At 46.1% G+C, this 23,688-nt stretch overlaps 1 long non-coding RNA gene across 3 annotated transcripts; it reads left to right on the top strand.

The window, feature by feature from the left end:
* The first annotated feature begins 1,621 nt into the window (after positions 1–1,621).
* LOC309540579 lies at positions 1,622–23,259 on the top strand. 3 transcript variants are annotated; one of them, XR_014223360.1, is made up of 6 exons: positions 1,622–2,482; positions 3,309–3,386; positions 5,195–5,285; positions 7,208–7,319; positions 19,169–19,325; positions 22,309–23,259. It is a non-coding gene; the product is annotated as an uncharacterized lncRNA (long non-coding RNA). The 3 variants fall into 3 exon arrangements; XR_014223361.1 differs by lacking the exon at positions 22,309–23,259 and having other exon boundaries at positions 3,229–3,386; positions 19,169–20,888; XR_014223362.1 differs by lacking the exon at positions 22,309–23,259 and having other exon boundaries at positions 19,169–20,888.
* The last annotated feature ends 429 nt before the right edge of the window (positions 23,260–23,688 follow it).

Below are 23,688 nucleotides of genomic sequence, written 5' to 3' on the forward strand. Positions count from 1 at the left end.
CAAAGCAGATGGCCCATATGCTGAGAGATATTTTTGACAACACTCAAAACGGCACAGCAGTTGCTGCTAGGGATAGTTGTTAAGACACGGAAATATGATCCCGGGGATGGAGTTGGCTGAGGTAGTGGACACAGAAAGTATAGATTGGAGTTGCGCACACACTTAAATTTTTTTTTTTTTTTAAAGCGAACCAGTGCTTTGGACAAAGCGTTCTGGAGTTTCGTCTTTATTGGCAGACAGCTTCTGTAATAGGGTTCCATTTTTCTCCGTTTCCACGTTAGGTCGATCAAAAAGGACACACACACACACACACACACACACACACAGTTGATGGGGGTGGGGATTGTCAACAAAGAAGCAGAACTTCAGTGCGCATTCTCTCTGTCTAGAACTGAGTTTTACCTACACATTTCTGCTCCAGTTGATTCTTTAACACTGAAAGCTAAATCTATGAGGACAGAGTTGATGTTGGTGATACTGATGATGAGCATTATGATTATTTTATTTTAATAAAAGTATCTCACTTCTTAATCTGGTGAGGATAGGAAAGGAAGCCTCAACATTAACTAGTAAATAGTGTAGTTTTTTTCAGGCATCGGGGAGCGTCAGCGTGCGACAAATGTATTTTGGCAAGAAAAGAATTCAGCAAAAGGCGCTGTCCAAAATATAGCTCTTTTAGTGATAATTTTTTGGTCCATAAGGGATGGATGAAATATTAGCAGACCCCCTTATTTTTCGTTCTATGTGTAATGGGGAATCCTGTTCAGAAATCTTGCAACTCGGTTGAATCTGGAACTTGAGTATAGCTAACAGTGAGGAAGAGCAAAGACGAGGAAGAAGAATGGCGACTATACTGTATAGCTCTGAAGACAGGACAAGCCCCGAAAAAGCACGAGCCCCAATGACTAAGGACTGTAGAGGAGGGGGGGGGTTTGTCCAGAGACCTGCGCAAGGCGAGACGAAGTCTTTGCACTTCCTCTTGGCCCTCTTAAATGAGCCATTCACTTAAAGGCTATTAATAAATTACACGGCGAATTATTAAATCCAGATAATTACAAGGAATAAGTAAGTAATCATTCGTTATCTCAGCTAATTACTGCGGGTCACAGTGAGCTGGAATGTGAAACTCTCCTCGGGAATTGAAATTAACTTCGCGCAGCGAGGCTTTGCTTGACATCCCTAGTCTGCAGGCGCGTGGCAGCTCCCCTGCGAGGCCCGGCCTCGCTATTTAACTTGCAGAGAATGGAAATAAAATTAAGTGGCGATAATAGGAAGCTGCTTAGAAAGTCAAAACGCAGAGAGACAGAGACAGAGGAGAGAGAAAGATTGCCTCTTTTTAAAAAAAAGCAATCTGGAAACATCATCCAATCCTATATTTTTATATCTATATTATATGTGAGCTAGGCCTGGAAGCCGAAAGTATCCTACGGTCACGCCTTTAATCACCTATTAAAGGCAGATGAAACCGGGGCGCCAAGATCGAGGGCGAAGGAGCGTCCTCCCTCCTTTCATACTGCAAAAAAAGGGAAGGGCTCTTGGAACCGAGAGCGCTCAGGGAAGCAGCGTGCGCTTTGTTTTGAAGACAATAAAAGCCTTCATCTAGTAACTGCGAGAACCTAATGAGGGAGCAGTGTTGCCTCTTCTGTGGATCTTTCGCCAAGTCTCGCCCAGAGCTAATGTCAGGATTCCCCACCATCACCTTATTCAACACGACCCCCGCCCCCCTTAAAGCGTAAGTGTATTTTTGTAACGAGCAAATCTACAGTGCGCACTACTAGATGATGATCACCTCCGTTCCTTTCTCTGCATCTAATGTTTTAGTGCGCGCACACACACACGCTGTGGATGGGAAGAGCATGTTTTTAATCACATATTGGAGAAGAAAAAGGAGGAAAATCTGAGGCTTTTTATCAGTTGTAATTAGGTGGACAGTCTTCCTCCCCTTTCCTTGCTGGAGCCTGGGATGATAATTAAAATTTAATGAAGCCTGGGACTGGAGGGAGCCTCGTCTGGGGACTCTGGCATGGAATATTTTAACTGTACATTTACACCCAATGTCTGGTTTCAAAGACGTGACTGCTTTTAATCTCGAATTAGAAAAACCACAGACCTGAAATGAAACATTAGACGCTTTTTCGGCTTCTTTCCCCTTCCTAGAGTCCTGTCACCAATCGTGTTTCCCTTTTTTGTCCAGTAACACACACACACTCTCTCACACACCCACCCACACCCTTACCTCGCTTCTCCAATTACACGTGCGTTAATAATACATGGCTTTGATAGGGAACGGGATTCTGGTGCTTTTGGATTTTCTCGCTCTCTTTTTCTAAATGGGGTTAATGCAATATTAATCGGTTGCGGCTGTTCTAAGAATGCGCAGGGTTTTTCAGGAACAAATCGATGAAGGCTGGGGATGGCAAGAGCAAAGGCAACCTCTCTCCTTGCGGTGTAATCTCGCTTTCAAACGCTCCCAAAGCTTTGGGTGAGTAAGATTGTCAGTTCTGTTTGTGTTCCTTTGACGAGACGCCTGTTCGCGCAGGTAGTGCGAGCGAGGGAGGTGAGGCAGCGGCCTGGCCTGTAGCTCGTGCGCTGAGAGGCGGGTGGGTTGGAGGGAGAAGGAAGGAGGGGACGCCTCTCCAGGCTTTGCTCTGCTCCTGAACATTAATCACAGCAAACCGCGGCCCCCTCAACAGCAAAGTCCCCACCGCTGGGAGAACCGCAGCCCCAGAACTGGGTTGAAGGCAGACCCAAAGCCTGTACAGCTTAGCTAACTGTCTCGCCGCCTTCGCCGTACACTTTCCAACAAATGCCTCTCCACAAGAGACCCCGGCCCTTAAGTTTCCAAATCAGTCACTCAGAATTAAGGGCTGTTTTAAGCCCATTGCCTCTTAATAACCGCGGCCATTTGAATTCTAAGTTGGCCTCGCCATTTCCCGTCCAAGGAAATGCCCTGGAGAGCTCAATACATATATTACGCTTTTTTTTTTTAAAGGAAATGAAACTTGCATATTCTTGGGCGAGAAAAAGCATGACTTAATTTGCGCCCTGGCCCCTTCCTTACTTCCCAGTCTGGGTTGAGAACGGTCAGTTTTAGGTCCAGATTTGTCAACATGCTTCCGGAATTAAACGTGGTCTGCATGGTATCATTTACTGCTCTTATATTCCGCCTTTCCTTTAAGGAAGTCAAGGCGGCGAAAGTGCTCCTCTCCCTGCATTTCCTCACAACAGACACCTATCCAAGCGTCAGAGCCCTCTGAGATTATTCACTGTGAGTAATTTAACTGTAGCTTTCTGATTTTACCGTCTAGCCTACGGATGTGAAACCAACAAAATAGTCCTGGAGAGAGGACTTGACTACACGGTGACATCGAAAAGACAACTGTCTGGTGAGTTCATGGGCAACTTCTGAGCGCTGGCTGAAGAGAAGGTAACACTCTGTTCCTTTTCCCAAACGACACACCCCAAAGTCAAATGGAAAAGAACTGTCTCTGTGTGCGTGTGTTTGAAAGAATCCTGTAGGATTTGCACCCCCAAACGGTTAGTTGCTCTCTGTTTCTTAAACTTTGGTTGGACATTGTCTCGGGTCTTCCCCTAATGCAGCAAGTTAATCCCGCCCTGCTGCATATATTCCTGCCCGACAGAGGCTTGGCTTTAAATTAAACCAATGAGCCTCAGGCGGGAGCAAAACGGCGGAGGCGTAGCTGAGAAGAACCGATGCAGAACCGCAGCCGGGGACAGCGCCATCCACTTTAATGAGAAAAGGAACCGGCCTTGGGCATTAATAAGACAGAGATCACTGGTCACTCATTCATTCAAAGCTTGCGAGCCCTTCGGGGCAGAGCCTCTTAGCTCCCTCTCCCTTCAAAATAAATACTGTTCAGCACTAACATTGTCACCCCTCCCCCCACAACGGCTGACATAATACCATGTGGGGTTTGTAGCTCGGTTCTGCTTCAAGTATAATAGTTGCCCTAACACTACAGACTCGGGCCGCTATGATATTCGTGTCTGTGGATGTGTGTGTGTGTTTGTGCGAGCGCGCAACACCTCGTGTATCAATTAACGTGAGAGCGAGTCCCTCTCAATGCCATTTGCTAGAATTACCGGAGGGGGGGGGAAGGTAAGGGCCTTGATGAAAACAACCCAGGCCTCCACCCAACCCCCATTTTAATCAAATCTTGTCCTCTTACAAAACAAAAAAATCCCCACACGTTATTTAAGAGACGGTTCCTTTTCTGTTCTCCATGTTAAAGTGAGCACAACTCAGGTCAAGTGAAAGGCTGCAGAAAGGTGAAAGAAAGATGAAAGACTGTAATAAAGGACAACTTTCATATTCCTTACTCAGGAGAGAGTCAATTTAAGTCAGTAGGCTTACTTCAGAAGTAAATATTTTGAGGTTAAGGGCACCCTGGCGAACTTTATCAGTTCCCCTATGCTACAGAAATGTCTCAGATAGAAGGCAAACAAAACAGCAAATTTAGCAGTGAAGCTATTGCCTGTTGACTAAAGCTCAATAAATGAGAGCATCCCATTTTGGGGGGAGGGACACGTCGCCCCCCCTTTGATTGCCCCCCTTGCACTTTTTTGGGTAAGACTTAAATACGCCATACCAGTAAGTTACTTGGGAGTAATTACCCATCACAGAGATCTTTAAGCAGCTCTTTAACAGAGCACCGCACCCCTTCAGGAAGCAAGGTCAAATAATTGGCATCCGAATCCCTTCTTCACCTTTAAAAAGGATAGTGGTTGTTCATTTCAACGCTCCTTCGCCTGCGTCATATCATGAAGAGAAGGGCACTATTTGATGGTTAACTAAGACAGCAACCTTCTGTAAAAACAGGTCATTATGTTGACCAAAACGACGGAGGAGGATGAATTCCTTTTGACCTTAACAGCAAATTGCAATCCTAAAGATCTTTGCCCGGCGGTGAAGGGAGGCTTGCTGGGCTCGGGATTCCAGCATATCTATCTCGGGTTCCTTTCAACTTAGTGACCTGGGCTCCTCTAAGGCAGCCAGGGTAGGCTGTAAAAATCAATTCTCTGAACTCCGATCTGGCTTCCCTCTTTAGCACAGATATTATTGGACCTTCGCTACCCCTGGGAAATGAGGACAAAGTGAAGGGTATATTGAGGATGTGCACAAAGCAAGGGGGCGCTATTCTGGGTTTTGATCTCCTTTTGTCTCCCCTTGCAGCTTGTGGCTTGGCTGACTGGCTGGAGCTATCTTCCTTGGAAGCACATGGGTGCCCTGAAGTTGCTCCTCACTGTACTTCTCGGAACCTGCGGTAAGTTCACATCGTCTGCGCTAGTGGGGAATGACTGATTTGAATGAACGCTGGGCTTGAGTGTCTGGTTCCTCCCAACTCCATGTTCCCACGGGTCTGATTCATGTCCCAGAGGAGATATTCAGCGGCGGAACACTGTCACAGAAACAGTGCAGGTAGGGGAACCTTTGGCCTTCCGGATGTTAGAACTACAACTCTCCTCAGCTCTAGCATGCAAGGCCAGGGATGAAGGGAATCGCCGTTCAGCAACATCTGGATGGCCACAGGTTCCTCACGCCTGTCTTAGTGCAACAAGCTAAATAGTGTGCTTAGAAATGAGGGCATTTCCCCACCTCTGGTTCCATTCCGGCTTCACAAAACCTCACGAGGCAGGCAACAGACAAGGCCAAATAGAATCGCGGATCTATAAGCAGAGCGGACTCGGAGCACACATTTCAGAGCCCCCTCCTCTGGAGTTGCCTTGACCAGGAGGAATCGATCATCAGTTAGAATTACCACCGGGTGGGGGAGTTGTTCCGTGTTTCGTTTCAGACAGAGGATAACAAGGCGAACGCCCCTGTCTGGTTTCCCCCCCTTTTTTTCTGAGGCTCTAATAAAGGCAAAAGCGCAGGTCCCAACAGAAGGAACCCATCCAGCAAAAGTTAAGCGCTTTGTTTCAAATTATTAACGTGTCTACTCGGTAGTAAACAGGATTCAGTTCAATAGGGTAAATGGCCATGGGATTGTTGCCTAATGGTGTGAGGAGGAGGAGGAGGAGGTGAGTTTATTTCCAACCCTTCCTCCCGAAGGAGCCCAGATTTTTTTTTTTTTAAAAAGCATTTATAAAGCGGTTAATCCTTTACAAAAATCTGAAAGCCGCGATCCTGCTCAACTGGTAGGGGTGTTTCTAAATAAACAGAAATTCTAGCCTGCAGTGAAGGATCCGTCACTGAGCAAGAAGGCACGAACAAGAGGCAAGTTGCACTGGCTAAACATTTACCTCTCCCTTCCGCTAACCTTTATTTCTATTTCAGCTCCATCTTCGATAACGTCTATATACCATCAGCCCCTTGAGCTCCTGCAAAGCTAGAGGGAACGTATTCCACTTATTATAATGTAAATGGGAGCTCATGTGGAATGAGTGTTTGGTGGCCTTTTCAACAAGGAACTAAACGCAGACTCTGTGCATTATAGTTAGAAGGAAAGGAACACACATGGAAATTTGTCAGGAAGAAGCATCACGGGGACGACTAGTTTTGGTTTTAAATAGAATTAGGGAGGATCTAGAAGCCACGGCTGAGCACTATTAAAACCCTTTGATTTCAGTGGAAGCTGGCTTAACACTCTCGGTGGAAATAGTAGGGAGTCCAAGGTATTCCGGCTTGGAAGTGGGGCACACTGAAGGACACAGCCGCAGGTAAGTTTGCACTGAGAATCGCCTCTTTGACTTTGGCTAGAACTCATTCTAAGGGACCTAGGGAGGGAAGCTGCCTTAAACTGAGTCCGACCACCCGTCAAGCTAGCTCAGTCCTACACTGACTGGCAGCAGTTATCCCTCGGTATCAGGGAAGAGGGTCTCTCTCAGGCCTGCTGGGAGATGCCCAGGATTGAAATAGTATCTCTTCCCACTGAGCTACGGCCCTTCCCCCAAAGGGTAGTGACTCCTCGCGAACTTTTTGCCCATTCTTTCCAATGGAATAAAGAAAGCCAGTCCGCACCACTCTTCCTCTAGTTTGGAGACTGTCGTCCTATTCTCCTCATACAATTCAGACTTGTTGCACTATCCAGAGCGGATGCGCGTCTTTCTCTGCAGCAATCTCAAACATTTGTGTTCAAGCAGCTCTTAATTAATCCATTGCTTAGACCTCGCTCCGCGCGGAGGACGTGCGTCTTTGGATGTGCATAATTCCACTGACTTCCCTGTGTGCTCCTCGTTCCTGCAGGCGCTGCATCGCTAATATTTGAGAGCAATGCCGCATGGAGGAGAGTCGCGAGGTAACGGAGCCCCATTTCATTCATCCAGCGAGAGGAAGCGTGTATGCCCTCCGGAAGAGGGTAAGTTGGCGACAGCATCTCTCGACTCATTAGCGCATCCCTGTTAACTTAAAAGAAGTGGCAGGCGGAGAGAACTGTCTAATTGAGAGAGAGCAGCGTTGTATTTATTATTATTATTAATAATGATGATGATTAGGGATTTATTATGATAATTAGCAAGGGATCTTAATTACCGCCTTCTGACTGTGCTTTATAATGTTCCAAAAGCAGAGTGTATTCTGTGAAGGTGGCAGATGCTTGCTTTTCTGTTTCGGGGGTTTAAAAGAGTTAATTGATCGGAGGCAAACTCTATGAAAGCTTTGCTAAAGCCAGCCCCTCTTCCATCTTCAGGAGAAATGGATTAATCTTCAGTAACATATTGAACACATTGGAGCCAAAGCTAACCGGCCTTTAGTTCTTTCCTACCATAAATGTTTTTTTGCCAGTTCCATCTCCTAGGTATAGCAAGGCTCAGATTTATGAAATTTGCCTGATGTGGAGCCAACGTGTTGCCCTTCAAGTGTTGCTGGACTATAACCGCCATCAGCCCCAGTCGTCATGGCCAATAGCAAGGGATGATGGGAATTGTAGTCCAGAAATATCTGGCGGCCACAGGTTCCTCATTCTTGCAGTCGTCTCTAGGACAGAACTGATCGATGCAACTCCAAGAAAATAGCAATCATCGCCAGAACTGAACCGAACAGCTCTAGAATTTGATGAATGGGACTTAAAATGGTATACTGAAAAAGCGAAGAGTGCCTTTGTCTCCCCCCTAGAAACCACAGGCCAAATCTTAAACCTCTGGAATTAGAGATCAGGTTCCAAGGAAAGGCTTCCAGCTGGAAGCAATTCACCGGTGGCATGAACCAAACTCTAAGGTCACAGCTGCTGTCGCCTGCTCGCCAGGCCTATATAAAGAGCAGGTTGCAGTTCCATCACCTCTCTTTCGCACCAGACACTTTTTCCTGACTATAACTCTAGAGGTTTCTTCGTCCCTTGGACATGTGGACAAGAACCTCCTGCAGACGCAAGTCCTTGGAAGAGCTTGAGGGCGTGGCTTCCGGTGTCCCAAGATTCCAGAAAAGTTACCTCCCATGTTTCTCCTCTGACTGCCTGCGGGATCCAGAGAAATCCCCCGACAGAGATCTACCGGCTTCTGCGTTGGGGGCTTGCATCGCATAGGAGTGAAGGGTCAACGACGGGAAGGGAGGCTACCGGGGCAGTGTTTCTTGTCACCCCCCCTCCCACCACCATTCTGGAAACCAGTGGCCTGCCATCCGGAAGTTGGTCCATCCAGTTTTCTAAATCTTTTCAAGTAGGAAGAGTCGGGAATCGAGAGCTGTAGAGCCACACACGCCCCCCCCCCAAGGCTCCCAAGGAAGGACTCCAGCAGCAGGTAGGTTGGCAAAATCCAAGGCGTCAAGCAGGGCCTTCCAAGGCTGGCAGAGCTGCGGGTCTTGCACAAAGAAGTTCAAAAGGGGGCAGGAACTCTGCGCGTGGATGGATGCTTCCTCAAAGGCCTCGTGCGAACTTCAGCTGCAGCGGGGGTGGGGGAGAAAAGAGCGCACCACTCCTCACGACCTCTGTTAGGAACGTGGCCGGCTTGCTCAATTTCTTAACTGGAATCAGTACGGGAGAAATAAGCCGAGGCTGCACATCAGAGCATTTCCTGAGGATCAGAGGTGACCTCCCTGAAGGATGATCCGGTCCTGCACGAACTCAGGATTCCAGCTCATTCTTACAGCCCTAGAGCTACTTCGCAGGACACCTTCCCCCTTCTGTACTTCACTGTGTACATCTTTCCTGCCACGTATTTTTGTTGCCTGGACACGTGCGGCTAAGGACCAAGAAGCCGGCAGAGACTGACTGGCCTACAGGGGGCGCCCGACCTTACCAGCAGGTACCAAGGCTCAGGAATCAGGTGCCACCTCTACTTGAGCCGTTTGCCCTCTATATAGAAACAGGACAGAAGTATGAGAATAGTTAGACAGACAACCTTTTTCCTAGGAACCGTTAGGGGATAGGCTAGGTAAGTTAGGAATGGTAAAGAAAGAAAGTCCATATATTATTTTTTTAAGTCACGACCCCCCCCCTTAATAATATACAAGCACATGCTTCCTACCAATAACTACAGACTGGATGAGTTACAACCCCGGGGCAGACAGGAAATGACAAGGGCTTTATATAAAGAAAACTGGTAGGGAGAGGGCCAGTACTTTGTGACAAGGGATGAACTCTTTCTTCAGAAGCACCTGTTATTAAACACTTGAGTGTTACAAATCTCTTTTCTCAAAACGTGTTTCTCTTTTATTTCTCAACAAAACACATTTCCTATTTAAAATAAGATATAAATAGTCAATCGTACAGAACAGGGATAAAGAATCTGTGTCCCTCTGGATGATGCTGGGTTACATCTTCCATAATCTCTGACCACTGATCATGCTGGCTGGGGCTGATAGGAGTCCAGCAGCATTTGGAGGACCACAGAACTCCTGGTCTAGAAAACACAAAAGTTTCAGGAAATAATTCATTCAGCCCAAGGGAACAAACAAGTTAGGATAGACAACTGGAGGAGGGGTTCTCTAGCACACCTGACTTCAATAGGGAACAAAGAGATTTCCAGAGATGTGCAGATCCCCAGGACTCATCCTTTGAACTATGGACCTGGTAGGAAGGGAGTCAAGAGACCAAGCAGGCAGCTTTGTTTCCCAGATAAGCCATTCACAGTCAGCTGAGAGGAGGCCCAGCAACTCTGTGTGCCTCCTCAGTGAGTCCATATGACCTTTGCACGGCATGGAGCTAGTTAAAGAAAGCCCAGAGGACTGGGATTAGATGTGTTGCTGGTACAATGGCATCTGTTCTGGTAGGTGAGGTACTGCAGTGGGTAAGAATTGGACATCTTTGCAGAATGGAGGATAGGAGTGTGCATATCACATGAGTACTGACTCCAAACGGATAGGTAGATACTCATGCATATGTAGATTTTCTCTTTTAAACCTTGATATGTTCACAACCTTTGGTTGTGGTGGTGAACTTGCTGTGAGGCTGTGTGAGGAACATCAAGAATACAGGCACCATGCTTTCAGAAGAATTCAACAACAAAGCCTTGCAACACTTTAAATACTAACAAATGTGTCATGGCATAAGCTGTTAGGATTCTGTTCCAGGAAAGCTGTTCCCATAATAAATATGTTAGTCTTTAAGGTGCTACGAGACTCTCTGTGGCTCTTGATGCAGGACAGGCAACAGGGCCATCTCACCCTCTAGAAATTGGGACAACTTCCAAGTGTCTTTAAAAAGTAGAAAGTGAAGTAGGGAACAGTCTCTGAATTCCTTTGGGTGCAACTTGGGTGCTTTCCAGCTCTCTCCACCCAGAATCATAGAATCTTAAGATTGCAGAGTTTTGAGGGACCCCAAGGGTCATCTAGTTCAATGCCCTGCAATGCCGGAATCTCAACTTAAACATCCATGACAGGTGACCACCCCAATCTCTGCTTCTCCAAGGAAGAAGAGTGCACCACTTCTCCTGGGAGTCTGTTCCATTGTCCAACAGCTCTTACTGTCAGAAAGTTCTTCCTGATGTGAAGTTGGAATCTCCTTTCTCTTCACGTGAAGCCATTGGAAAGAAACCAGAGATGATCAGCCACTGCATTGCTGGTGCTAAGGGAATAAGAGCTGTATCAGCGGCAGAAGAGAAGACCATTTTCCAGCATACACGTGCTTTCGTTTTCTGCGCTTCCCGGCCTACCAAAGGGTGTTTTGCTCACCACAGACCTGCTGCAATGTTTAAGAAAGAGAGTTGATGACTTCCCCACCACCATGGCCACGGGAAGGTCTGGATTGAAGCCTCAACTGTCCCAGGCAGTGAAGTGGATCTGAAGGGAAGGAGGGAAGCTAGCCAGCCAGCCAGCCCGATGGATGTAGGGATGTGCACGATGGGAGGCTGTGAGTGGGGCTGGAGGCCAGAAGGGGCAGCGCTGGAGCCCCCGTGGCTGCCGGGGTGTTCCCCTCCCCTCCCGTGGAGCAGCTCCCTGTCCTCCCATCTGTCGCGGCTGCTCGGCCTCGGCCTGCTCGGCTCAGCCTCCGGCCGCCCTCATTGTCTCCGCGTCGCCCGGCACAATATTTACTGCTCCACCCCCCGCGTGACTTTTAGCTGGAAATGCCACGCGTTGTCTGCCCAGTTCGGTTGCGGCTCTATTAATCATCTCCACAAGGATTGCCAACAGGCAGGGCTCTCTTGGCTTTCCAGTTTATACAGAACAGGATCATTTACATAAAGTCCTTAAGGCAAATAACTGTTGGGGCTCTAATTTATATCTGATCGAAAATTAGCCGTCATTATGCGCTCCATTAGCTGCGTCTTTAATGTGCTTCTAAGCACCATTTGTCAAGCGGCTTGTTAATATCCTTCAAGTCTTTAAAGTTGAGAGCTCATTAAAGAGTGCGCTCTGTTATTGATGTAATTTAGATGAGTTTGGAAGAGCAAGTGCGCCATGCCTTGAATGGACAACCTACAAGAACAAGGGGGCGCGCGGGGGGAGAGCGAGGCTGACTTGGTTACAAAGGAGGCGAGAGGATTGCGGGAAGAAAAATAGAGAGAGAGAGAAGGAAAACTCCAGAGCCTCCGACTCTGAAAGCTGCGCAGCAGGAGAAGTCCTGGGCCTGCACTGTTGGCAGGACTAACCGGACCAACGATGAGGAGCTGAGACGCTCCCAAAAAAGGTGCTGCGTAATATACTAGTCCTCATTGACTGCGCAGCCTGCGCTCCTTCTGTGCCCCTTGTAGAAGCTTCTCCCTTGCTCCGTGTGTGTGTGTGTTAGAGAGAGATGTCTCAACCGATTCCTCTAGTGAAAATGTCTTTAAAACCTAAAAAACGCTCACTCAAGATAACAAGGGTCTGCATTCGTTAGTTACCCCTTAATTTTAATCTTTTGGACCCTGTCCTTCCTTATTCATTTTCAGCGTGGTTAAAGGTTGAACCCCGTTCCCGGGTGTTGCTGATTTTCAGTAGCCAACAATAGGTACATATTCCAGACTTAAAGAACGTGGACTGAAGTAGGCACGAGTTTTTCCTGTAAGGTGTCTCGGTGTGGAAAGTGGCGATTTTAATCCGGGTCTATGGTTGTCACAAGATTAGTTATGTATATAGCGCAGCCCTTGTGGACACAAAGTGACAGTGCCCCAAGGAGTCTAAAAATAAAATGAAAATCTAAAATTCTGCGCAGGGGAAACGACAGAGGAAGTGGAGGCAGGCAGCAGGGACAAGACAAGGAAGCAGCACAATAGGGCAGGCACTCCTGAACCCTTGTCTCGCGACCAGCGACCCGCCCCCCGCCGGTAAAAGAGCGAATCATCGCCTTTGGAAATCTCCAAGGATCTGCCTCCTCCGCCTTAGGGTCTTCCCAAGTGAGCAGGAAGGGAGAATTCACCACCATGAATTCACCCGGGGTTTCTTGTGGCTGCTTGTAGCGGGTGGGGGAAAGCCCATCTCCAGCGCAGCTGAACCTAATTTGACGGAGGTACAGTAAGCCCTCTTAATTATGTACATATTATTACATTATCTATCAACCATTCCATCAGAAGAGCATCAAGGGCAATAAATTACCCCTGTTATTTATCTAAAAATCCATACGTTCTGTCATCTTTTTTTTTCCTGCAGGATATTATGTTAGTGAAAGATAATAAAGGGAAGCCCATTAGCCCCGGCATTAAATTGTCGCTGAGTGCAACAAGCATTTCACTAGCTCAGATAAATAAGGGAAATCTGCATACAGCCTCCGGGGCCCCCTCCGTGGCTCGCCATTAACCACGCCAGCCCCTCCTTCAGTTCAGGGGATAGGAAGGGTAGAGACGAGGCAAGGGAAAACGGGGGGGGGGGGGAGGAAGGAGATGAAGGTCCAAGATCTGCTTAGAAGAGAAGTAATGGGATCTGAAGAGGAAATCAAAGGATTACAGGTCTTCTTAAAAAGGATGTCTTGCTTTCGACAGATTAATCGAAAATGTACCCACCCCCTTCGGAAAGGGTACATTTAAAAATTCAGTCTCAGGGCAATACCTTTGTTAGGCCAAGCGAAATGTCACAAGGTGGTGTACAAAGCAAAGCACGTCACCAAGAAAGGGAGCAGATTTGCTAAACTGGAGCCCTGGGCTCGGTTAGGCTCCCCTCCAAACCCTTCCACGTGAACGCTCTCGGCGTCCCGATCCTATGGCCCGAAATTTGTCGGCCCCCCCTGTGTTCCTAGACCGAACCCGCGGCAGCTTTGTATACAACAGCTCCCAATCCAAATAAATTTAATCTCTCTCTTCCCCCCCCCCGTTTTAAAATGGGAGACTGATGGCGTCGTAAAACGGTCAGAGGAAATCGATCCGCGCTCCCCGTTCCCTCTCTATCTCTTGGCACGTTGATGCACCTGACAGATGAAATCACCACAATTAGCTCGGGCAGTTCGCTGTCTCCTCCTGGAAGGAAGAGCGAAGGCAAATCTGCTGGAGAGCAGAAAGACCCGATGACGAAGAGGAGCGAACTTTTCTCCTTCTGTATTTTGTCTCTCCTCTCCACCAGACGGCCAGGCGCTGGATCCATCCTGTATGGTGACTGTGTGATAAAATATCTCTCTCTCTCTCTCTCTCTCTCTCTCTCTCTCTCTCTCTCTCTCTCTCTCTTCTCTCTCTTTCTCTCTCTCTCTCTCACCCCCACTGCGCCCCACCGGTACCCTTTTCTGTTACCATGCCGGGGCCGGACTCTGCTGTGTGGCGCCCGGGCGAGGGAGGCCCCCGCAGGAATAAGCCCCATTTAAGGACATCTCGAGGTCACCAAGGCGCGCGGGGCCTCGGAGGCAGCGGGAATCCGCGGGCGCCGTTTTATTGTTGGTCGGCGCCTCCTTCGCGGCTGCCTTTTCCGGGATTCCTCCGGGCGAAAGTAATAAAGCGAGTAATTAGAATGCTAAAGACAGATGTAAATAACAGGAATGAGAGCGCGCTGACAGATGAGCGGCTGGGTCACGGCGAGGCAGGCCGGGAGCCCGCGTGGTGGCAATGACACGGTGCCAGTGGCCCGAGGCGCCGAGGAGGGGGACAGCCGGCCGGGAGGGAGGCAGGCAGGCAGGCAGGCCAGCCAGGAGGGAGAGCGCGAGCAAGCGAGCGAGGCAGCCGGCCCATTGTTAGCAGGCAGGCGGGGCGCGCTCCCGAGGCGGTGCTTGCCAAAGGCGCGCCCAGAGCAGCAAGGAGAAATGGGAAGGTGCTGCCGTCTGTGTCATCTGCATGCTGTCCCCCTCTTGCCACCTGCAGAGGTGCCCCTTGGCTTCCTCCGCCTGAGGTGGCTGCCTCAGTCCGTCTCATGCACAGGTCAGCCCTGGAAGCGCAACCCTTTTGCAGCAGTACCAGCTGCCACTGCCCACCTTCCCCCAGAACTGAGGCCTCAACCCATCAGGGATGGGCTTACACCCCAATACTAATCCCTGATAGGTCTATATTCCAAGACCCAATCCCCGTGCCCCAAATGGCACTGGTTGCGTGAGGGCAACTTCACACAACTGAACTGGAGGGTGCTGTGCCTGAGCTGAGTGAATCCATGCAGCATTTTGACTTGTCCTGAAAACAATCGAAGCCCTGGTATTTAGTAGAGAGGTGCGGAGAGGAGGTTTGAATCACAGAGCATCCATTAGTACCCTTTGCCCTGCTTCTGACCTGCAAGAATTCCTTAGAAAAACTGGAGAGACTTGATTTGGTCTGCGCAGCACTCAGAGATAAAGAGTGGGTAAAACTAGGAGAAAGGGCATCACCATATTATGGAACATCGGACAACAAAACTGGGTTAAAAGCAATTAATCAAATACAAAACAACTTCAACTGTTGCAAGTAACTCAGCCGCTCTAGTCCCAGTTTAAAGGTAACTTCAGAAGCCATAGGCAGGCGTGCCAACAGGATTTTCATGGCTTGGTATGCTGTATATGGATCTGACCGTCAAATACACTTGCAAAAGATGACATAGCTTTGCATAAAATTTGCATATGCTTTGTGTCATATGGACCCAGGTTCACTAACCTTTTTATTCACATGGGTGCATTTATGAACAAGAAAAATTGCCACAGACACCATGCACGGACATCACATCCAAACACACACCACAACCTAGTTTACTGACTACAAAGTAATGTTTCTTTCAAGCCTAATTCCAAGGTGGGGGAGGAAAGGGGACCTTGCAGGCACCAGGAAGGGTCCTTGTGGCTCATGCACCCATAGCAGGGGCGGATTTAGGTATGATTTGATGAGGCCCTAAGCTACTGAAGGTAATGGGGCCCTTTATATGTTCAGCTGTCCTTTGTCAACAACAAATTGTCACTGTTTTTGTGTTGAATATATGCTATATGGTAATTTATGGACTTAGGTGACTTGGGCGTGCGCAGGCTCTGTGCTGCCCAAACAGTCCGCCTGCTGCCTCCCCCCCCCCCAGCTGTAGGGCAGCTGAGTGGGAGGAGGTAGGCAGACCCCGGAGGCCCCACAGTGCGCCCCGTCCCTATGGGTGGCTCGCCCTGTCCCAGGCGCCCGAGCGGCTTTCTCCATCACTGTATGAGTGGAAGAAGAGACAGAGCATTGAGCACAGTAGCCAAATATCTCCATTGTCTCCTCTGTTACTGTTGCTTTGCTGCACTGAATACTGGTTGAAGTTTTAACAGTGACAAAACCTTCTAAGTTGGAACCATTCACTACAGTGGAACCTCGGGTTGCGAATGTGATCCATGCGCGAGGTATGTTCGCAACCCGCAGCATTTGCAACCTACAGCGCCGCACCTGTGCACACGCGGGTCACGATTTGGCACTTCTGTGCATGCACAAAGCACGATTTAGTGCTTCTGTGCACGTGCGAGTACTGAAACCCGGAAGTAACCCGTTCCGGTACTTCCAGGTTCTGCGCGGTGTGCAACCCGAAAACGCGTAACCTGAAGCATCTGTAACCCGAGGTACCACTGTACTCTTAAACCTTAAAAAGTATTTGCAGCTGCAAGGCAAGCGTGGCACAGAAACGCTTCAGGGCTTGACACTCAACAATGCCTTCTTCTAGAACGACCATTTGTTCTATTGTGCACTTTTCCAAAGTGATATACATTGTCAGGTGGAGGACGGCCCTGAAGAGGTATCACACACCCCATCTAGGCTTGCCATATATCAAGAAAATTCCTGACATGTCTTGGTTTTGGGGAAGTAAAAATGGCATCAGGGGAATTGGCAAAATGTCAGGGGAAACCCGGATGCATGGCAACGTGATGGAAAGAGCAGTGGAAACAGCTCTAAAAGCTTAAAACCACTATTTTAGGGGGAGTTCTCCCACCAAAAGAATTTGTGTTTGTTCCCAGTGGCTGTCAGGAATTTTACTTTTTGAAATATGGCAATCCTACCGCATCAGAGTGGCAAGCGCTAAAGAAAGACAAGAAGGAAGAGGTCAGCGAGTGACAGGGAAGGACAACATTGCCCAAGGCATCAGTCTATCTTGACACTGGCATTGTGTAGATTGGCAGTTGTTTCTGACTCCCACTTGTTTAACCGTATGTAACAACTTAAAAGCTTTTCCTTACCCCCAATTAGGCCATTTGAGAATCTCTGTAGTAGCACAGATGTGTATGCGAGTCACCGCTGTGTATGGGGGCTGTACGTAACTGGATCTGCCTGTGCTCCCATTTTGCACCTGGTTCTGCCCCCACAGGCAGAATTTTGCCTGACTCCAAGTAGTGGATTGAGGGGTCTAATAAAAAAAGAACCCAAAGGAGTTCATGCAAATCTGAAGTCTGTTTTTGCAAGAAGGCTGACACAGGGTTTCACTGTACACCCCAGAATTATCTGTCAAAATGGATATGTTATTGCAAGACTTATTAACTATAAAATATCATTTATATTCACTTCAGTACTCTCAGCCTTTCCACAATCCACACTACTGGGGTAAAGTTTTAGTTAATGGGCAGTGGGCATATATGTTTTCAATGGGATGTATTCCCAGGTAAATTTGCAGGATTGCAGTCTTAGTTCATAAAATAGTCTGACTGTTTTAACCTGGGGCCTTTTGCATTGAAAGTGTGTCCTCAGCCACTGACCTTGCCACTCCTAATAATGTTATAATTTCTCACATCTCTAATTCAAAGGACCTGAAGTAGCAGAGAAAGACCCCTGCCAGAGATCTAGGGCAGCCACTGCCAGTGGTTGGGGGGATGTCACAGAGGCCAGTTGATCTCAGGTGGCAGGTTTTATGACTTGGCTTCTGTGTGTGCATTCTTCGCTCCACAGTTGTAAGAACTTTTGAGCATAGTTAGTAACAAATAAAATGGAAACCAAAACACTATTGAAAATATTCTAACAGTTTGTATCTCCTCAAATCTCTGTTTTTTCCTTAAATGATACATATAAGTGCTAGATTATATTAAGGCTAGTCTTCCATCCACTTTGGACCCGTTCCAGTTTGCATACAGAAGAAACAGATCTACTGATGATGCTATTTCCATCGCCGTCCATACTGTATTGAGTCATCTAGAACGAGAGGAACCTACGCAAGGCTGTTGTTTGTGGACTACAGTTCTGCCTTTAATACAATTCTGCCAGACAGGTTATTCCTTAAAATGACCAACTTGGGTATACATCAGAAGATCTGTCTGTGGGTAAGGAATTTCCTGACTGATAGGCCGCAGACAGTGAGAATGGGACCTTACTATTCTTCTACTCTAGTATTAAGCACAGGAGCCCCTCAGGGATGCGTGCTAAGTCCCTTTCTCTATTCTCTGTACACATTTGATTGCACCCCACTGTATAAGTCCAACACAATCATCAAATTTGCGGATGATACAACAGTGGTGGGGCTTATCAGTGGAAACGATGAGACTGCTTATAGGAAAGAAGTACAGGGGTTAATTCAATGGTGTAAAGAAAATAATCTTATGCTTAACACCAAAAAAACCAAAGAACTCATAATTGACTTTAGGAGAAAGAAAAGTGTATTGTTACCATTGCACATAAATGGCGAGGAAGTGGAGAGGGTTGGTAGTTTTAAATACCTGGGCATTTATATCTCGGAGGACCTCTCATGGACTGCAAATATTAATATGGTTGTGAGGAAGGTGCAGGGGAGGTTGTATTTCCTGAGAATGCTCAGGGGACTGAATCTATCCCAGCACCTACTCCTGTCCTATTATCATAGTACCGTTGAGAGTGTCTTAACCTATAGTATATTATCGTGGTATGGGAGCAGCTCTGAAACGGATAAAAAAGCTTTACAGCGAACAATTAAAATTGCCCAGAACGTTATTGGGCTCCGACTACCAACCCTGGATGAGATCTTCACGTCTCGCATCCTGAAGAAGTCACATAACATTCTGAGAGATCCCACCCACCCTGCTCACAACTTCTTTGAACTATTGCCTTCGGGCAGAAGATATAGGACAATGAAAACACGAACCACACGCCTTCGAAATAGTTTCTATCCAAGAGCTCTGATTGCACTAAATAATGATCTCAGGGCCAGTTGCAAGGTTTAGTAAGTAGGGAGAGGAAGGAATGAGATAGGTTTTAGGTTATGTTATGCCTTAAATAGGTCATGCTATATTCTGGACTATGTATGTTTTATAGATTATGTCCAAATAGGATGAGAGCTCGGAGATACGTGCAAATGTATATGTGTACCCGGTCTTTGGGTGGGTGTTTGATTTTCGTTGCTGTGCATACTGTGTATATACGGACAATGACAATAAATTTATCTATCTATATATATAACCCCACTGTATTTTCATGTATTTCTCCTTTAAAGGAAGTTCTTAATGTGTGTCTTGAGTGTTCAGTTGCTGGTGTACCCATTAATTTCTTTTCTTTCATTTCTTTGCTGAATACCTAGGTTATTTCTCTGAAGAAATGATGAGCCAACCACCCATGGTCTTTTATCTGGCTGTTCAACGTTGATAACCTGGGTCAATGTGCCATGAACCATTCTGAGCATCTCTTCATACTGCAGTGAAATGGGGAGAATAATCACTACTCAGTGCTCAGAAGGTGTAAGTATAGGCCAGGTGACAGGTATCTGAGTAATGACAACATATAGTCAACAAGATGGAGAACTTTGTATCATGCTACAGCAGGCACCAGGTGGACAGTTTTGCGTTGACATTGCACAGATACCCAAGAAGCACTACAAGTGTTAAATTAATTCATGATTGTTTCAGTGGCTCATTGATGGGTTTGTTGCTTCCATGCAGATGACAGAATTGTGATATCACACCTGTTGTCATGCCGGTTGGTGTTGTGGATTTCATAGCATAGCCATTCATTGGGACACAGTCAGTTTATGGTGTAGTGGAAATCACTGCGGGCAGGTGACAGTGGAATAACTTTTAGCTGGGTTCAGAGCTAGTGGAAATTGATTATATACTTGGTGACCCAAGGAGAACCAAGTAGCAGGCAATTTGTTTCCTATTCAAACAATGTAGCTAATATACATACTTCGTTAATCTGCTTCAGAGCATATTGACTGCCTCAAATTACATATTTAAGTATTTTAATGCTGTCAAAGACTTCTGTAGTGTCTATGTAAACGTTTGGGAGCCATTGCTCAGTGGTAGGGTGTATGTTTTGTGTGCAGAAGGTCATTGGTTTAATCTCCAGTATCTTTAGGTAGGATTGGGATGAATGTTCTTGTCTGAAACTTGGAGAGCCACTGTAGTGAGCCACATGGAGCTACTGGTCTGACTCAATATAAGGCAGCTTCTTATGCTCAAAACAAGATATGCACAGAGAGGAAGTTAGTCATCAGGGTGCTAGGATAGCCATAGCTATCAGAGACCAATGTAAATTTTAAAACCTTTTTTGCAATATTTTGAAATTAGAAGAAAAAACCACCCCAAAGCAAAGACTACTTTGGTTAATGGGCAACAAAGAAATCATATGAACCCAAGCCAAGGCTAAGAGTAAATAGATAAAGCTAACAGACTTGGCCTAGAGAAATTACTTCACAGCATATGAATGAATCTTTCAGGTTCAAGTCAAAAAGAATACTGCTGAGAAACTGCCCTTCATAGGATATGTTTTCCCACTTCACACACTCCTCTCTTTCCATTTACTCTGGCTCCAGCAAATAGGTCAACATGAGAGCAGGCCTCTACAGCGGTGGCTCCCTGTTTGTGGAATGCTCTCCCCAGGGAGATGCACTTGGTGCTATTTTTAGGTGCCAGGCAAAACCTTTTTTTAAACCTGGTCCTTTGTTCCTTAATTTGAAGGGTTTCACATAGCTGTGGGGCAGGTTCTGTAAGACCTGTCTTTTATTTGTATAGATGTGGGGTTTTTTGTTTTGTTTTTATTGGTTTGTGTGTTGTAATTGGTTTCACTGTTTATGCTGTGTTGTGTAAGTCACTTTGGGTTACTTTTGTGAGTAAAATGACATCACAGTAGTAGTAGTAGTAGTAGTAGTAGTAGTAGTAGTAAAAATAATAATAAATAGTGGCATGAACAAGACACACAGTGAACAAGAGTTTCTGTTCTGATGTTTATCTTGCACATTTCATTGTAAAAGCTCCGGTATTACTTTTAAGAAAGTTTGAATGGCATGCTTCTATTTTTGAGAACAAATAAATAAAGTTGTGATTGTTAAAAAAATGTTTGCAAGGTGAGAACCTGAAAAAAAGTGAAACATTTATTTCCTATTAAAGAAGGAATTGGAATATTCATTTTGGTTTAACAAGCCTTTCTGCCAGACTGTTAAACTTCTTGGACTTCAGGATGGATTAAATTCTTTAACCTCAGCTAGTGACTTCTCTCAATTCCAATTGCGCCCATATTTCACTTCATTTTTCAATTCCCTGCACTTCTGAGGGTTTGATGATGTGATTTGTAGCCTAGTGCGCTTGTTCTGCAGGACCCTGTCACTGGGTATATGGAGCTGTCCAGGGTACTGGAGAAATACAAGTAAGGCTATTTCTGACATGGACCTCAATTTTTGGTAGTCTGTTACACAACATCTTAACAAGTGTCAGTTGAAGTTATGCACAGAGAGAAAAGAAGAGAGTCAAGTACAGTAAAAATTAAGTACTTACTGTGGTAAAGAATAAATGTGTGCTTAGCTTGCTCACTGAAATGAATGGGACTTGAGTGTGTTTAACTTTGGCTGGGAGGTAGCCAAGGCTTTAAAATTCATTTTTATTAGCAGATGACCTGCTAAACCTGCCCTGAAACACAAAAAGGAGGGTGGGCTAGGGCTGTTAGAATGCAAGCAAATGAGAAGAAGCAGATTCACAGGTATATACAATGCACATAGTTTCAGTTTATTTTGCCAACAATCAGTGCTTTGCTTTGACCTTTGTTTAGAGCCACGGTTTCCTTCTGTGATGCACAGGAAGACTAGCCCAAATAATCAATATGATTAAAAAAAAGCTCTATGTTGCATTTGGGTGCAGAGCCCACTAAGGGCAACTCCCAATATCATAAAAATACACGAAGCAGTGCAACTTATTTTCTTCACTCTTTGAAGCTTTTTACTTGTTATGACAATATAAACCATTTATTTGGAGTATTTATATGATCTGGAAGATCTATGATCTTAGGTACAGCAAACTTTATAACTGAAGGTTCATTATAGACTTTTGCTTCACCTGAGACACACTGGTTGCCTTCTCATATTGTAAGTTGTTCACACAAGTAAGACTACCTTGGTGAATTGATGCAAGTGAGCCAAAGTAGGATCTCAAGTAACCTTAGATGAGGCATGGTTTGTGCATGCTTAGTACTGAAGTGTTTTGATTTAAAAGCAGGGGTGCACAACCTGCAGCCCTCCAGATATTGTTGGACTACACCTCCCATCATCCCTGATCACTGGCTATGCTCGTTGGGGCTTTTGGGAGTTGTAGTCCAATAAACATCTGGAGGGCCACAGGTTCTGCACCCCTGGCTGAAAGTAATGGAGCACAAAGGGGTGAGAATTAACATCTATACTTGACTTGGTGCAGCAGGCACAAATCTGAATCCTTTCCAATGTATTGTTTATTCCAGGAATGGGGAAGCCTTTCTTTAATTCTGAGAACTGCATTCCCTCATGGGCAACCTTCCAGGGTCACCAGGCCAGTTGTGAATGGAGCCAGGTACAAAAGTGGATGAGCCCAGAGGCAAAAACTGGGCAGAGCAATGAATGGGACTCGAATGTCTACAGAAGACTACATTCCAGGTTTCTATGCCCACACCTTTCCATCGAGGCAAGCAGGAGGCATTATTACAATTCCAGCCAGGCCAAAGTACTTGAGAAGGCTACAGAGCAGGACCAGTGAGGGTGTGGTCTAGGGAATGTCCTGAGGGCTAGGAAGAGCGTTCTGGAGCGGCCCACTTGTTCTCTGGGACTGAGGCTTCCCACCCCTGGCGTAATATCAAAGGCATGGCCAAGCTGGCCAAACCTCATCAGGGTCTCTTACTTCTTATGCAGTGTATTGTATCATATACAAGAAATATACATAGGTTACTATGATCTGATGGCTTTTATTTTGAAGAAAGGATGAAAGAAGGAAAGGTAGCTTATTTAACTGATCTTTTGTTCATAAAACAATTATAGATCTATTTGAACAATGGAGAGTGCTGGGGCAAAGATATATGTTTCTCTAGAGATTCTTTCATACCGCTTTCCTGTAAAACATCTTTGACTCAAAGCAGTCTTTGCTACAGCTGTTCTAATTCTGTCTTCTTAAATGCAACTCGCAGCCATTTGATGCTCTTTTTGATGAAATGGAATCGGCTGGATGAAGAGAGACACTAAACACGGGTAGTCAGGTTTTACACAGAGCAGTTGATATCTCATTTTTGTAATAAAAATTGCCATGGCTCCCAGGATTATTTCATATTCATAAGAAGCCACCTTGTCAAAACAAATAAATAAAAAGAAATCTTTTGACTTGATAAGGCTTTATGCTCATTTACATCATATTGTCAATAGGGCTCATATATGTGAAAAGTTAGTCACATTAAATGCTAAAGAAGAAAAGCTAATAAACACTTGAACTAAACTTGCTTTCATGTGTCATATTTATCTCGAAGCAAAGTGGTTGTGGCAACTTCCAGTTATTTGTTGTGTTTATTTAAGCATCATTTGATATCATGGTGGTTGTCTGTCATGAATGTCAGAAGGAAGCTACAGGAGATGCAAGGTCATGTGTCGGTTGCACTCTCTCTCTCTCTCTCTCTCTCTCTCTCTCTCTTAGTAAAAAGCATGTCCTCCTAGGACGGTACCATTCCAGAATGCTAGGGAACAGCATGACCAAATCCACATCAAAAGAACTCCTCTCCATTTGCAAGCTAGCAAACTGGGAAGAGAAATTCTAGCCTAGCCTTGTCTGTAATCTGCTGGCTTTCTGTGTGGATAGCTTGTTTGTTTTTAATGGAGGGGTG

The sequence above is a fragment of the Podarcis vaucheri genome (genome assembly GCF_965113315.1).
Source record: "Podarcis vaucheri genome assembly, chromosome: 9".
NCBI lineage: Eukaryota > Metazoa > Chordata > Lepidosauria > Squamata > Lacertidae > Podarcis > Podarcis vaucheri.